Source organism: Rattus norvegicus, chromosome 9, assembly GCF_021556685.1.
Source record: "Rattus norvegicus strain SHRSP/BbbUtx chromosome 9, alternate assembly SHRSP_T2T, whole genome shotgun sequence".
Classification (NCBI taxonomy): Eukaryota; Metazoa; Chordata; class Mammalia; order Rodentia; family Muridae; genus Rattus; species Rattus norvegicus.
Window position 1 is genome coordinate 121,459,708 of NC_141542.1, and position 13,789 is coordinate 121,473,496.

Sequence of the window (13,789 nt, forward strand, 5' to 3'; positions counted from 1 at the left end):
CAGGATTGCGGCACTCCTGAGCTGTGCCTGTATGTGTGTCTTCACGGGAGCAGATACGCTTGTTTCTTGCACAGCCTTGTTTGGCAGCACCTCCTCTGCTGTGATGAGGCCATGACCAAGGCAACTTATATGCGAGTTCACTAGGGTTTACAGTTCCAGAGGCTTAGATTCCTTGGCAGGAAGCATGGTGGCCAGCAAGCAGGCAGGGCGCTGAAGCTGTAGCTGAGAGCTCCTATCTTGAGACAACAATCACAAGCCAGAGGGAACTAACTGGGAAATGGCATGGACTTTTGAAACTTAAAGCCTGCCCTGAGTGACAGACCTCCTGAGAAGGCCACACCTCCTAATCCTTCCCAAAGAGTTCCTAAGGGGGCCATTCTCACTCAGACTACCACACTGCTTTGACAGGAACTTCCTCATTTATACTTACGAATGGCAGTAATGAGTGGCTTTGAGTGTGGTGGTGAATGCCTTTAATCCCAACACACTAGAAATAGAGGCAGGGGTATCATTGTGAGTTCTAGGCCAGCCAGGGCTGTCTCAGAAACAAAAACAAGCAAGTAACAATCATAACTGCCTGAGAGAAAGGGTTCCTGTAGGGATGGGTGAGGTAGTGTGCTTCATAGGTGACAGCCATGAGGAGCAAACTTAGGTGAAAAGCAAGTAAGCCTTTTCCTGGTTAAAGTCTTAAGTGCTAATCATCTGGCAATGGTGGCTACACATGCCTTTAATACCCACACTCGGGAGGCTTTTTAAGCACAGAAAGAGTTACCATGAATCACTTGCTTTCTTGGTTACTATGAATCACTTGCTTTCTTCTCTCTAGGAGGAACCCCATGTTCAGAAAAGCGGTTTCCATTCTGCATAGGAATGTATACTTTGAAGACAAACCAACTCTGTGGCCATCTGTATGCTCCCCAAGCAGTACCTCAGAGTTCACAGGATGTCGTCTGGTTGGGAACATGTCTATTACTGCGGGCTCATTCTCACAGGAGATATTTTAACAGTAAAACTTTCCCACAATGGAAGGCATGGCTTCCATCACGGAGGGAGGTAGTAGGTCAGACTTTGAATGATGTTGCTAAGAACACAAAGAGCCAATGGGAGCAATGATTTCACACACAATTTATGGGATGTGTCAAACAGCTAGCACACAAGTCGCAACAATGTTCTCTCCCTACCAGATCCTAAGCACCAGAGAGGAGAGTTTCCTCGTTAACATATTGACACTGTCTAACTAATCAGCTTGGTGGGGATTCAGGTCTGGGTCAGACAGTCTCAGCAAGACTGCCTTGCCTCTGCCCCAGGACGCTCCTTCCACGACTTTGCCTCTCTCTTGACCATTTTAACCAACTCCTTTCTTTCTGTTTTCTCTGATCATTTCCGGGTTTCTTCTTTTTCTTCCCCCAAACTGGAAATCAGGAAAAGCTCAGCCTCCCTCTCAAGGCTGCCTCTTCATTCCCCAGGAGCATCTGTTTCGTTCAGAATAAGAGCATCATGAATGAGTGGAGCTGTGGGTTAGTACACTAGAGCAGAGGATGTCTTTGTGTACATAGCTGGCAACTCCCTTCAAGCTACAGAACACCTAGATGTTCTCGGTACCCACAAAACAATTACCAATGAAACCAACAAGGAAGAGAAGGAATGGAGAAATCAAAACAACACAAACAGACAGACACGAGTGTGAAGGGGAAGGCTAAGGGGCTGCTTTCCACCCCCCATTTTCTCATGCTGCCTCTGTAGATACTAGATCCTGGGCCTTCCCATAACCTATGGGTGACACTTCTTACCACATGGCCACACTGTGACTGCTCAGATCTCCATCACCTTTGGGGCCCCTGGAGGCCAACTCTCCATTCTCAAGGACACATGTCTTCTGTCCTCATGGACCCTGGAGACCAACTGGACCCTGGAGGTTTGTATATGCTTGACCCAGAGAGTGGTACTGTTGGGAGGTGTGGCCTTGTTGGAGTGGATGTGTCACTGTGGGTGTGGGCTTTAAGACCCTCATCCTAGCTGCCTGGAAGTCAGTATTCTGCTAACAGCCTTCAGATGAAAATGTAGATGAAAATGTAGAACTCTCAGCTCCTCCTGTACCATGCCTGCCTGGGTTCTGCCATGCTCCTGCCTTGATGATACTGGACTGAATCTCTGAACCTGTAAGCCAGCCCCAATTAAATGTGATCTTTATAGGAGTTGCCTTGGTCATGGTGTCTGTTCACAGTAGTAAGACACCAACTCTCGGATATCAAGGACATGTGTCTTCTGTTGCTACAGATTCTTCTTCTTCCTCCTCCTCCTCCTCCTCCTCCTCCTCCTCCTCCTCCTCCTCCTCCTCCTCCTCCTCCTCTCCTCCCTCTCCTCTCTTCATGCACCTTCCAGTCGTTAACATCATCCTTTCTTCCTTCTCCTTCCTCACAACCTAAGGAAGACTGGATCATCTGGATTATTTCTAGAAAGCCTCTATCCTAGGAGCATCACCTTGGTGTGGCTCTCTTCTATCGATCCTGGGCTATTTTCATAACATGATAGGTTGGTAAACCATAGTGACATGGCCACTTTTATTAGCAGAGGGGAGGAGTGGCGAGAGGGAGTACCCATGTGTATGTGCAGGGGCCATGTATCCTACCTTAACCCACCCCACCTAATCCCCTTGAGACTTGTTCTCCCACTGAAACTGTAGCTTGGCTGACAGCCAGCAATGCCCAGCCATGCTCTTTGTTTCTCTTTCCTACAGTACTGGGGCTGCAGGACCACGTGGTCACACCCAGTGTTTTACATGGGTTCTGGGGATTTGAACTCAGGTCCTAGGGCTTATGCCACAAGTACTGTTACCCACTGGACCTTCGCCCCAGCCCCCTCCCATCTACTCTATTTTTATTATTAAGTTTGTCCACCGGTAATTTTACATATGTATATTGTGCACTGTGATGATTCTCACCCCTGCCCTCTCTTCTAACCTTCTATTTTCTTTTTTTTTTCTTTTTTTAAGATTTATTTATTATAGATGAGTACACTGTAGCTGTCCTCAGACGTGCCAGAAGAGGGTATCAGATCCCATTACAGATGGCCGTGAGCCACCATGTGGTCACTGGGACCTGAACCCAGGACCTCTAGAAGAGCAGTCAGTGCTCTCAACCCCTGAGCCATCTCTCCAGCCCCCTCTTCTAACCTTCTAACCTCTTCCCACAAATCTTTCCTATATCCATGTCTTTTGTTTTGTTTTTTTATCCACTGAGTTTAAATAGGGCTGTCTATAGAACAACTGTCCACTGGAGTCTGATGGGCTCTCTAGTGGGTTTGTAAGTGAATACATTGACTCCCCTCTCCAAGAATCTATCTAGTTCATCAGAGAAGAGTAGAGCTTTATAAACAGTGCCCCCGCCCATGACTGACCATTGACAGGACAGTTGTGTGAAGATCCCAGTGCTATTGCGTTGATGAGTGCAATGGTAGTGTCAACCCACAGGTTGTAGTCTTCCTCCCCATCTTCCAGCCTTTGTGATCTTTCTGCCCCTCCTATCAATATCTCATTCAGGGCTGAGCACCCCCGAATCCTTATTTTCAGCCTTTAAGCAGTCACGAGTCTTCTGAACTCACCACATTCACTGCTCCCCACCTGCTTATAATGTCGCTTATGCATCTGCAATATGGTCACTTCTCTGGCTGAAGTATGCGTTCTGTGCTGCACAGCCCTTGCAGCTATGTGGGTATTGTCACCTATGGGGAATGTGCAACCCAATGCCATGTGCCCATTCCGCTAGTCACCAATGTGTCCTTATACATTCTCCCCTAAATTTCTCAACCCAGAGACACTTTTTCAAGCACTGATTATTGTTCACCAATAATTCACCAATGATCCAATCACACTGTTCACAGCAGCCAAGCGGTGAGTATAGCCCATGTGGTCTGTCAAAAGATAGACGGTTAACCAAAATGTGGCTTCTTAGGCAGAAAGAAGAAAACCAGCTCTGATGTGTGGATTAACTTTGAAAACACCATGCTAGGTGAAATAACAACACAGAAACACAGACAAGTGCTATGTGATCCCACCAGAGCACTACACCTGGGGTATACAAATTCAGAGACAGAGAAGAGAACAGTGGAGGGTAGTGGACCAGGGCAGTCAACCAACTATGGCCTAAGAGGTGCAGAACACCTCTCTGGGGTGATGAAGATGTTCAGGACATAGTAGTGCGGATGCCTACTACTGAGAGTAATGCCACAATTATACCCTCCACAAAAGTTAAAAACGGCAACTTGTGTGCTGTGTATGTTTACTGCAATAAAAAAAATTACATCCAGATGTGGTCTATTTTAAGAATTTAAAAGGTACACCCACAACTCTCATACGGGTGCTTGTGGCTTAGTTTGGGGTGTCACGATGAACCCTCATGATTTACTGCCTGCCCCCCGTGCAAAGCTATACATCCCCCTTTCTCTCCTTTTATGGCCACACAGCTAAGATTAGTCAGCTCTGTTTTCAATCTGTAAAGTACACACTCAAGGCAGCTTTTAAACAGACCGAAGCTCTATTAGGGAGGGTTTTCTCCATGGCCTTATTTTTTCTAATAGTAATGCGGTTTCTATAATTTGTATTTTCTTACGTCTCCTGTACGGATACTTCAAGTCTGTCTGCTCTCACAACTACTGTAGGTATGAGTTTTTCTAAGTAAATCGTTTCTCCTTTATTCATGAAAAGATGTTTCTAAAATTCGCTAAAAAGATACTAGTGGGAGAAATTTTGATCCTTCAGAGCTACCCAGTGACTTGTTGGAGGCATCGGAAGTTTTACATTCCAGAAAATGTCTCCTGCTGGGCCTCGTACTGTTGCCGTTCATGCACCTATGCACACAGCACTGTCTCGTGGAGATATGGGAAGAAAAAAACTGACAGGCACAGAAGGGGTTGGCAGGAACGGAGGTAAGAAAACTGAGGCCTAAAACGGGAAAGTGGGAGTCTCACCGTATCCTCCTAGCACAGTTCTAGTAGGTGCTCCCTGAGCCCCAGAACTGACTGGGGACGTTTGAACTTACGTGGGCTCCTAGGTTTCCATTTGACCATGTGGCTTCTATTTTGTGTCTAGTCACTTATTCCAGGAGAGCCAAACACTTTAGAGTCAAGACACCTCCTGATACACAGGACGGAAATATTAATCTTTCTTCGTATGCCAGAGCCCAGAAAGTGGCTTGCTGCCCACAGCCATATTTGAACCTGGTCCCTTAGAAGTCCAAGTGTCCCTACAGCCTCTCAAAGACAGTAACTCCATGGACCAGACCCTGAAGGATGGATGGCTACTTATTTGCCAACAGCATACAGGATCTGAATGAACAGGTAAGATCAGCCCAGAAGGGTACATGGTAAGTGTATGATGCTGTGACTTCCATATTTGGGGGACTCCAAAGAGGGCATGCTGGAGGCTAGGCACTCCTTATACAAGCAGAGATTGCATTCATGTCATCTGTATCTAGAAGAAGGGACTCCACAGCTAAAGCATGTGTGTATTGGTCCACAGCCATGGCTCAGCCATGGCACAGCAGTGTACCAGCTCTACCCTAGAAGTTCCAAGGCCCTAAGACCATTTGATCTGTGACTCCCTGTGAAGAGACCTAGCACTCAGGCCTGTCACCGTTCCTGTCAGTCACTCCTGTGCGCCAGTCTTGTATTCCACCTCCTCTGACCTCCAGTCGGTGCAGGCCAAGGTCTAATGCTTCCTGAGGTACTGGTACAAACAGAAAGCCCATTTGCACAACAATTGGCCATTCATGACCACTGCACTTTCGATAGAAATGTGTGCCAATTACAAGCCTTTCCAAAGGTCCCCTGCTTTGGCGGGCAGCTTGCCCTTAAGTGAGGGCCTCATTATAGCACTCTGCCTTTGAAATGTTTTCTTCTCTTGGGACTATTTTCGTGCTGCCGGATTTAAAAAAAAAAAATGAAACCTCTCCAATTGTTCTACAAACAGGTTTTAGGAATGCCCTTTGGGGAAAAGGCTCTCGCCCTGAATTAATGATGGGGAGGAAGCTTCAAGTGTACGGTTCCACTCTAGGAAGGTGATGTGAGCAACTGTTCACACTGCAAAGAGTCAGTGCTACAGCCCAATCTGAAATCTGCGGATTCTTCCGGAACGCCTCCTTGAGTATGGCTACAAACCCGCTAAGGGCTTAGAGCAGCATGGGCTGAGCCTCTGGAAAGCAGTCAGTAGTGCTGAGAGGTTCTCTTCTGCTTGGAGGAGAACAAACATTGACTGTGGACACTAAGCCTGGGAGGCTAATCCCCTACAAGTGATCTCGAGTCACAACGGGAAACAGGCAACTGTCTACTCTCCCCTTACATTGCAACCCTCACCCGCTTTCGCCTTTTCCCTTTCTGCTCTGAGGGAGAAATGAGTGACTGTCTCAGACTGGGAGGGAGTTTTTACAAGATTGGCACATTCTGTCATCCTCAACTGTACTTTGAAAACTTGTCTGTTTCCTCCACCCCCACCAGCAAAATGTACACATCCTTTGTCCCCAGGTCGCTGGTATTATCTTCTGTCTGATCACAAACACCGGATGACTTGAACAGGCACAAGCATGGACAGGTTTCAGGAAGCTTCAACAGTGCCAAAGGCCACAGCTTTTATAGACCCCCCCCCAAAAAAAAAACTTTCGTAGATTCGCCCAAGTCTATGACTTAAAATACCAAGGTAGAAACATGATCAACTGGAAAGATTTAACCACTGCCTTCCAATCACCCCAAATCCTACTCTTGAAGGAACATTCTATAAATTATCTACAGAACCAGAAAAATTAGGATCATTTTTCCCAGGGAAATATGAGGTGAAGCATGTCAGTTGGGTAAGTGGGAAAAACATCTCAGTGTCACCCCTCACCCTGCTGAGGAAGGAGGCCTCTGACAGGCTTTGTGAGCCTCTCCCCAGAGGCGGCTTCACAGTCTTGATCTTCTGTGGATAGAAAGTGAGGAAGCTGGCTTTAGAAACTTTAGTGGGGTTGGGGATTTAGCTCAGTGGTGGAGCGCTTGCCTAGGAAGCGCAAGGCCCTGGGTTCGGTCCCCAGCTCCGAAAAAAAGATCCAAAAAAAAAAAAAAAAAGAAACTCGTTTAGTCAAATCCACAATTTGGAAGTCAGTGAAAGAAAGATTCACCTTCCTCAAAAGGATGAACACACCTTATTACCACAGCAAAATGCTACTGCATTTCAAAAATCTAGAAATGTACACATCATTATTTCTAACCAAATCAAAATCAAAATCCCCCAGAGACACACCCGAACAGCTCTCCTGCGTTTGTGCTGCTGTAAACACCCATGTTTGCTTCAGATGTGCTTCTGCAAAGACCCGGGTCAGGCAGAGACATAACACCTCCTTCCTGTCCCATGTCCTCTCTGCGGTATCCAGACTTCCTCAAGGCTCCTGACCCAGGGTCAACGGGGAGAAAACAGTCTCTTTCCCCGCTCCTGCCTCCTGCCTCCTGCCATCTCTACCTTTGTTTCTGACTTGCATTTTTCCATTCGTGCATATTTCTATTCATGCATTACGAGACATTTCTCACGAGTCCTTCAGAAGATGAGCTGTCCCTGCAAAGTCAGTGTTACTTGATACTACAGGGAGAGTTCATGGGCCCAGCACGCCCAAGGGTGACACACTGAGCTTTCCTTAGCAAAAGTTAAAATGTTAAACATTAGAGAATAAAGTCCGTCACTACAGATGGCAGTGACATTCTAGACTCCTGGGCTTTGGGGGGCAAAGGACAAGAAGTAAGCTGGGACACTCCATACTACCCCATGGCACATTTTCCAAACTGCGTGGGATCAGAAGTATTCACATTTCAGGGTTGACCCCTCTTCTCCAAGATATTAGAATATTAGCATATGAAATAAAATACCTCAAGGACCAAAATCTAAATACAAAAGTCATGTATCCATTACGCATCTAGGATGAAGGTTCGTTTACACAGTGTCTTGAAATAATTTTGAACACAAAGTAGTTTTGAGTATGGAATTTTGCATTTGTATGTCATATAAAAATGTTTTGGACTGTGGGTCATTTTTTACTTTCAGATTATGAATGCTTAATCTCTACTTGCAACTCCCATCCACTCTTCCAGAAAAGCCACTGAGCTTGTTTTTGTCCCCCCAACCCCCATTTTTAGTGTAATTTGTAGAATGGATGTTAACTTTTTCCTTGTATCTGAAGCTCTCCTTAGGGACTCTACTGTAGAGTTCAATGGCTGACTATTCCAGGGTGCTGACTGCTCCCCTCAGCCATAACTGGGGGCTCATCAGTACCTCCTTTGTGCCTTGTTAATGTCATTTGAGGACATTAGAAATGGCTGAAAGCCTTCATGTACAGAAAGGGTCTCTGAGGTATAAATACATTCCACTGAATATTTAGGATTTACTATATATGATTCTTCAGAATTAGAAACTTTAAAGAAAAGAAAAATACTCAGAATTTCTGACCACACCACACATGCTAATAGCTGACAAGACCCGGATACTGGGACAAGCACAATATCACCATCTAACATGACAAAGACACTCAATTTTTGCTTCTCTTCCTCCCTTACAAAGGCTCTAAATGTTTCCTTCCCCTCAAAAAAGTTTGCCTCTATACTTCAATATTGCTGAAAATCCACCTGTGTACAAATTTTAACCCATTGTCTGACAGGTAACATTCTTTGTTCATTCCTAGCTAAGACTGTTCCTCAATGGAAACATAGTTAAGGCTACACACCACTACCACCTCCAGGAAAGTCAAAAGCCCCTCAAGGAACCCCAGTAATCTGTGCCAAAGCACAGGTGCCTACTTCCTGGGAGAGAGCTGCTGTCCCACTGGGTGCATGGTAATTCCAAGTCTTCATGCTAACCTAACTGAAGATGGTCGTTTTTAGAACTGTGCATTATACAGCATCCAGAAGCATGTGTAGGCTTAGCAGGGCTGTGTGCTCTCAAGGAGGACAAGGTTTGTCTTTAAAAAATGGTTTAGACATTAAAAATAGTTGTAACCTGCCACAAATGGGTCAGGTTAACCTGGAGCCCCTGAGAGATGTCCTGGAGGACCAGGGCTGCACTGGCTCAGGACGGTTTTCTGGGACAGGGTTGATTCCAGGGAAAGGGAGCTGACAAAGGAGGACATGTGCTTGTCCTTGAAGTGTTCTTGGCAGAAGGGACAGCTGCCCCTATTATCAGTTTTTCAAAAAGAGTAGCAACTGTCTACGTTGCAAGGCTGCAAGGAGGCCTCCCAGTACGGTCTCGCTTACAGAGGAGAGGTAACAGAAATGTAACAACAGCAAACAAATCCAAAACAGCGACTGGGAGCTTGGCATCAGAAGTCTGGGTTCTAGAACCGTCCTGTCTGTTACATTTGTAACTTCAAACAAGTCTTTTGGTGAAAATGAGGGGAGTTTTGGAGACGCTGCCATCTATCTCCAGGGTACAGCTGAGGAGCGACCCTAGTAAGGCAGCATTTGGCTCCAAGCCATGCCATGTGGTTAAAGCTGCCATCTTCATGGACAAGTTTCCCAGAGACGCCAAAGCAATGTCTGTGGTGACTAACTGCCCCACCCCCAGCAGCTGCAGAAGGGCTTGGCTGCTCACGCCAGGGGGCCTCTTTGATGCTGCGAAGCAGACTGCATCAAAGAGAAAGGGCATTTAGAGACTTTCAGATGTCCTCCACCTGTAAATGATTTCCTTCCCACCACTAAACAGCTCTCCTCCCACAAATAGACCTGTGCTGCACACCTCAGACAGACAGACTGACAAGGAAAGAGATAGGAGGAGAGAGCACATGGCAGGGGAGTGCAGGAAGGTAACATCAGACATACTATCTCTCCCGGGAAGCCAGGTGGATGTGGCTACAGAAATAAAGGCATACAAACATTCTCCGTAGAAGTCTTACTAGACGACCCTGTTCCCTTTTCTCCCAGACCTCACTGGTGTCTCATTATAAAGCACGTGGGTTGTATCACATGGGCTCGGTCATAAGAATTGAATCATTTATTCCCTTCATATTCACAACAGCAATGAATATTCGCATAAGCATTGCTTTATGGAGATGATTGATTAAGGGGGAGACGAAGAAATACCTGGAAGTGGGTGCCCGTTATCTAAGTCGACAGAGAAGCATTGGGAATGGTAATAGTTTGAGATCAGAATTAACAAACTTTACAGAGTTAAAAACATGCCCCCAGATGTTTAGATACTGTGTAGCACTATCTTTGTGTGGCTCACACATTCTGCTCCGTGTGTGCTGGCCATGAACCCAAGGCCATGACCAGTCTTCACTTGGACTGTTTCTCAGGAATGTTCAGATGAGCCCTTGAGTTCCCTTTGTGGCAAGAACATGCTATGTACAAGTAACACAAATAACGGAGAGAGGACCGTGAATTCCCAAGCTCAGCTTTTTTCAACCGAGACACCAGCCCACTACAGACATAGTATCCAGTGGGACCTATGAGGTCACACTTTCTGGATGGGGAATATGAGGGTTTGGGGGGAGACAGGACTACCTGGTGTTCTAAGGGATGAAATCCTTTGTCTCCAGCTCAGAAGTCTCAGGTCTTCTGACTCCAGAGAGAAGCAGCAAGCTTACTAAAGTTTAAGGCTACACGCAGGCTAAATCTAGTTCCAAATGCCAAGCGCGGGCTGGGGATTTAGCTCAGTGGTAGAGCGCTTACCTAGGAAGCGCAAGGCCCTGGGTTCGGTCCCCAGCTCCGAAAAAAAAAAAAAAAAAAAAAAAAAGAACCAAATGCCAAGCGCTTTATTTTAAATAATGATTTATTCCAATTTGAAAAACACGGCTGTAGGGGCTGAAGAGATGGCTCAACACTAAGCAGCCCTCCCAGAGGCCAGGGTCTGTTCCCAGCACTCACAGGTAGTGGCTCACAAGTGCGTGTAACTTCAACTGCAGGGGATCTCACACCACCTGGCCTCCACAGGCATGTGCAATTGTAACATACATCCACACTTACATACATATACCATATATGTATATGTGTGTATGTAAATGAAAACAAAGAAAATCTCTGGAAAACTTTACAAATTTATAAAATAATTGGATGAGAAAAGGAAAAAAGAGAAAACAAAACACATGCTCTTAGGTGGGGTTTATCTAGCACATGACATTCTAAAAGAATTTTATGTCATTTTATGAAGACCGTCTTTTCCATGTTGTCCCCTCAAAACCCAATCGCCAAGTGTGCATAATGACTTCTGTCTAAAACATGGGAAGACTCGGCCAGGAAACCCCAGTGACGGACAACTGCCTAGAAATCTGGCCAATTCATTCCTCTCTCATCTACTCTCAGGGGCTCCCGGGTTTTATTGGTGTCAGCCATAAAAGCTGGGATTGGGAATGAAAACCATCCCCTGCCAGCTACTCTCTTTCCAAAAGATCCAAAGAGCCACGTTAGAACCGCTGACGTGCTGTTTGCCAGCCTCGCTGTTCCTCGCGGTGCAGCACTTAGGCCTCCCTATAGTGCCAGTGACCACACAGAACTCGGAGCCTCTCTGGGTTTTCAGAGTAGGTTACATACCCAGTGTTGGGTTCTGATATCCACTGGTAGTGCATCTCAGTTCTTTTGGTTTCTTTTAAAGATTTATTTATCATACATAAGAACACTGTCGCTCTCTTCAGACACACCAGAAGAGAGCACCAGATCCCGTTACAGATGGCTGTGAGCCACCATGTGGTTGCGGGGAATTGAGCTCAGGACCTCTGGAAGAGCAGTCAGTGCTCCTAACCACTGAGCCATCTCTCCAGCCTGGATCCCAGTTCTTATTGTGACCATATTCTCAGTATCATTCTGCTGGGAGTGATATTCAAGTTAGCAAGGAAACTATGTTGAGTGGTTACCCCAAGAATCTTGGAAGTACTCTCTGAGTGTCTGAAAAGTAAAAATTGTTGCCTTTTTAAAACGTGCAATGGTGTTTCCCCTTCATGTATAGATGTGCAGAAGCATTTGCATGTGATGTGAGCCTGGTGCCTGTGGAGACCAGAAGGGGGCCTTGGATGCTTGGAACTGGAGTCACAGATAGTTGCAAGCCGCCGTGGGGATGCTGGAGACCTGGGTCCTCTTAAGTGCTCTTAACCAATGAGACATCTCTGCAGTCCCCCAAATCACTCCATCCTGAGGCTGGAAACTTTGGACTCTTCTCCCTTAACTGTTTCTAGTGCCTTCCTCTGAAACAAAACACTACCCACCCTAGTCCTTTCTTAAGCATTTCTTCCTCTGAGAAAAGTTAGGCAAGTCCCTTAGTAAACTTTCTTCCAAATCCAACATGAAACAACTTACAACTACTGCAGATACTATAAAGTATAAAGCTTTAAAAAGTTCTAGCCAGACTTACTCTGAAAACTACCAGTTCTCTTAGTTCACAGGTAACCAGTATGTGAGAACTAAAATGTTGAATGCTGCCTTAGTCAGGGTTTCTATTCCTGCACAAACATCGTGACCAAGAAGCAAGTTGGGGAGGGAAGGGTTTATTCAGCTTACACTTCCACATTGCTGTTCATCACCAAAGGAAGTTAGGGATGGAACTCAAGCAGGACAGAGCGGATGCAGAGGCCATGGAGGGATGTTACTTACTGGTTTGCTTCCCCTGGCTTGCTCAGCTTGCTTTCTTATAGAACCGAAGACCACCAGCCCAGGGATGGCACCACCCACCATGAGTCCTCCCCGCTTGATCATTAACAGAGAAAATGCCTTACAGCTGGATCTCAAGGAGACATTTCCTCAAGGGAGGCTCCTTTCTCTGTGATAACTCCAGTTTCTGTCAAGTTGACACACAGAACCAGCCAGTACAAATGCATAAGACTTTAACAAACTTTTCAAAGTTACTGCTCTAATATACAAGGGGTTTTTGCTTATGAATAGTCATGATGTTTACACATCTTACTGCTAATGTACACATAAACTGTTTAAGGCTCTCACTTAGCACATATAATAGTATGTAACCTTGCCTCATATTTAGTATGGCACCTGCCCCAGATCTCTTCTCCCCAGACTCATGCCCTCGGGATGCCACAGAGCAGTAGGTCTGCCTGACCGCCCTCTCCTCTCATAGTCAGTCAACACACACACACACATCAGCAGCCCACTCAAGGTGCCACCCTGCTGGCTTTGCCTCCAGTTTCTGGTTTAAGTGGATCTTAAACACTACGCCCAGGGTGTGAGATACATTTAGAAGGGAGATATGTGGGCTCTGTCTGTCCAACTTCGGGCATTTCTATTTTAACCTGGTCTTTCATGATTAGTGACAGGTAACTACTATTGCAATGCACACCTAAGCCCCTGGCCCTGTGCACAGTGCCAATCTTACGTCAACTACATTGTGCACTCTGTCCATGAGCGTGGTTCTGCATAGGGTCACTGGGTTTCTAATTTCACCAGAGTTCACCTCAGGCTTCCTCTTCGGTAGAAAGGCATACATAAGGCTGGAGGCCAAGAACAAAAACACAGCAGTGATTTTCAGGGCACTGGCATATGGGATATCAAACACAGCATCCCAATAGAAAAAAAACTGTGGGAGAGCATTCAGGATTCTATTCAAGATAAATTTGCATAGCCATTCGTGAGCACGGTCCGTGATGGTAGTAACATCGTTGGTTACATCCTTAGAAGCACGGATAAAACATCATGCTACACTCCCGGGTGGTCGCAGCAAGAGGCACATTTAATATATGTACCTATAAAATCTGAAATATAGAACCCATAACTTGGCACAGTTCCCTCCCAGAGCCTTTTATGACAGAACCCACACGAGCTACGTCCAAACATGTCAAAAGTC

At 46.0% G+C, this 13,789-nt stretch overlaps 1 protein-coding gene and 1 long non-coding RNA gene across 14 annotated transcripts in view; one reads left to right on the forward strand and one right to left on the reverse strand.

Annotated features, from left to right (window-relative positions):
- Positions 1-13,789, reverse strand: part of Mtcl1 (microtubule crosslinking factor 1) — a 120,682-nt gene that overhangs the window by 62,029 nt on the left and 44,864 nt on the right.
- On the forward strand, positions 4,498-7,074 carry LOC148003891 (uncharacterized). Of its 2 annotated transcripts, none has more exons than XR_015629832.1 (4): positions 4,498-4,656; positions 4,757-4,923; positions 5,175-5,334; positions 5,966-7,074. It is a non-coding gene; the product is annotated as an uncharacterized LOC148003891 (long non-coding RNA). The 2 variants fall into 2 exon arrangements; XR_015629831.1 differs by having other exon boundaries at positions 5,087-5,334; positions 5,966-7,063.